The sequence below is a fragment of the Meleagris gallopavo genome, chromosome 25 (assembly GCF_000146605.3).
Source record: "Meleagris gallopavo isolate NT-WF06-2002-E0010 breed Aviagen turkey brand Nicholas breeding stock chromosome 25, Turkey_5.1, whole genome shotgun sequence".
NCBI lineage: Eukaryota > Metazoa > Chordata > Aves > Galliformes > Phasianidae > Meleagris > Meleagris gallopavo.
In genome coordinates, this window is record NC_015035.2 from 5,301 (window position 1) to 8,330 (window position 3,030).

General features: G+C 49.1%; 1 long non-coding RNA gene across 2 annotated transcripts; it reads right to left on the reverse strand.

Moving 5' to 3' along the window:
• Positions 1-833: 833 nt before the first annotated feature.
• LOC104914253 lies at positions 834-3,030 on the reverse strand. Of its 2 annotated transcripts, none has more exons than XR_795916.2 (4): positions 2,971-3,030; positions 1,904-2,017; positions 941-979; positions 834-852 (listed from the first exon to the last, which is right to left on the reverse strand). It is a non-coding gene; the product is annotated as an uncharacterized LOC104914253 (long non-coding RNA). The 2 variants fall into 2 exon arrangements; XR_795917.3 differs by lacking the exon at positions 2,971-3,030 and adding an exon at positions 2,658-2,918.

The following is a 3,030-nucleotide window of genomic DNA, read 5'->3' on the forward strand; positions in this document are numbered from 1 at the left end:
CGGTGGATGACAGGTTGGCCATGAGCCAGCAGTGTGCCCTCGTGGCCAAAAAGGCCAATGGCATTCTGGGGTGCATTAAGAAGAGCGTGTCCAGCAGGTCAAGGGAGGTGATCCTCCCCCTCTACTCTGCCCTGGTAAGGCCTCATCTGGAGTACTGTGTCCAGTTCTGGGCTCCCCAGTTCAAAAAAGACAGGGATCTCTTGGAAAGAGTCCAGCGGAGGGCCACAAAGATGGTGAAGGGCCTGGAGCATCTCCCCTGTGAAGAAAGGCTAAGTGAACTGGGTCTGTTTAGCCTTGAGAAAAGAAGACTGAGAGGGGACCTGATCCAGGTTTATAAATATCTGAGGTGTGGCGGCCATAGTGGTGAGGCCAGTCTTTTTTCAGTGATACGTGGAGACAGGACGAGGGGAAATGGACATAAGCTGCAGCATAGGAAGTTTCACACGAATGTGCGTAAGAACTTCTTCATGGTGAGGTGATGGAGCACTGGAACAGGCTGCCCAGGGGGGTTGTGGAGTCTCCTTTTCTGGAGATATTCAAGTCTCGCCTGGACGCCTACCTGTGCAACGTGGTGTAGGGAACCTGCTTTGGCAGGGGGTTGGTCTCGATGATCTCTAGAGGTCCCTTCCAACCCCTACAATTCTGTGATTCTGTGAATTCGTACGGTTCAACTGCAGCTTCCTTTAAAGTGCCCTCCTTAGCATACACTGACTTACGAAGTTCAAAATAAAAGCTTAAGATAAAAAAATAAAAATAAAAAACTAAGGATCCCGTGTTCCTGTTAGTGTTTCATGCCTGCAGCTGCCACCAGAGGTCAGGAAGCGAAGTAGTCACAGGATGGAGGTCTCTTCTCTAGAGAAAAATCAGACAAGCAAAGCACATGCGATAACAAGGGAACTTCAGAAGCACATTTCACTTTTAAGAAGGAAAACAGACATACCTTCATCCATTTGCTATGAAATGCCCCTTCATTCCATATCTATAAAGCAAAAAGCAAACAGAAGTCAGTACCTGTTGATATACTAGTAGCGCATACACATAAATCTTTCACCATCATTACTGAACTTCTTTATCAGCCCCCCAGGGAAATACCTGCATGAAAATTCAAGGCAGGTGCTTATTTCTCTCATCCTTCAGCCCACAGCCTGCAGCCTTACTGAAAAGAACACCAGTGCTGTGAGAGCTCTCTACAGCCCTTGGCCTTGTCACACGTTATGTGCTATTAACGCTGTCTCTACAGCTTGGCAGACGATGCTTTTCTCCACGATTTCACTTCAAGACGTGGTCACACAGAATGCCAGTAACGACACAAAAACAAGACATTACTTAAATACTTCACATGCAGAACTTACATTCTACTGTAAAAGCACAGCAAGGCAAAAACTCGAGTCAGACACACACCTCCCACCCCACCCCCTCCAAGGCCCATTCCTCAAGCATCAACGCTACCAGAGTGCAAGAGTGACACCGACTGAAACAGTCAGCAACAGGAAGGGAAACACTCCAGAAGAGATGGACACTGTACGTACCTTCCCACACTGCAACAGAAAGGGCAGACTTTCCCAGTGGGATGGGAACCGTAACTTGAGAAGCTTTCACTGCAGTCAGTGAAAATTCAGAAATGCAGCCCTAACGATAAATCATTTGTATTCACCACTCTCATCAGGTCTAAGCATTAACATTGATTGACATGAGAAGATTATTGGGAAGCCGCTGCCTAGGATGTTATGCTACTACAGAAACGCACAAACAGTCTGAGAGAAGCACCAATGCAAGCATACCAAGTCCTAGAGCTTCCCTACCTTGTCTGGTGCCACATAAAAACATCGGTCTGTTAAAGTAATTAAGGGTCGGACGTGTTTGTTAGAACAAAGAGCATATAAACCCTAAGGCTTGGATTTACCAATCTGTTCAATTTTGAGGTTCCTCTCTTTAGCTTCTCTCATCAGCCACCGCTCACAGCCTCAGAAGTCGTTCTCATCATTTCCGTAGCGCATCTCAGAGGACTCGGTGCCATCTAGGAAGGAGACAAACATTACAGAGACGTTATAAAATTCCCTGCATTGCTCATTGCCACACTCTGCAGGCAGGCACACCGCTCCAGCATGGCTCAGCATCCTTTCCTCTGTACTTCAAACCAAAACGAGTAGTGAAGGGAAGAAGCAAAGCTGCCACTCTTCATTCTCAGTGTTAACTCAGCATAAGCATTTGGGGATTTTTCCCTTTTCTGGGGGGAAGCACTCTGTCTCTTGCTTTTTTAAAAAGGGACTATGCTTTCTTTTTTTGCAGCAGAACGTGATTAGCTATTGGGCATTTTCTATTCCTAGAATAGAAAATTCCTAGATACAATAATGCTAAAACCTGTATTTATCATTACCTTGGTCTCAGCAACCACTGAGAAATTCACAGCATTAGGATCACAAGAAAAATAATCACCGTTGAAAGTACAATTAGCAGATAATGTCCACATGGTGACGTGCGGGGGGAGAGAGAGTAAGGGGAAAAAAAGCAGCACGAATTGAAATCCAGCTCCTTTTCAGACTTTGCTCACAGCGATCATAGGCGCATTTCTACATCAAGGTGAGGGGAGAGGGGGAAGAGAGCACCGTCTTCGGAACGCGAGCGTAAATTTCCTTCGCGAGTCTGCAGACACCAACCGCGATATCTTTCGTGCAGCCTCAGCACGGCCACAGACACACACGGCACATCTCAGCGAAGGGAGCACGGAGGACACGTTACTGCAGCATCACCGCCACGAGAGCCCCGCACAGCCCACAGCCGCCGGCTGCCCGTCGGCTCCAACCTCCCCCTGGAGGACGTGTAACGGGGCGCCGAAATTCGGCCGGGGAGAGGAGAGAGAAATCAGACTGAGGACAAGAACGGCGAAACAGGACGCCGTTGGGAGGACGCTCGCTCCCCCCTCCCCCCCACAGCTCTCCCTCGCCGCCCGCGCCCACCGGCCCCGCTCACCCCGTTGCCGCTGATCCCGGCCCTCCGGCGCCGTCCCGTACGTAAGCGGCACCGACCCCG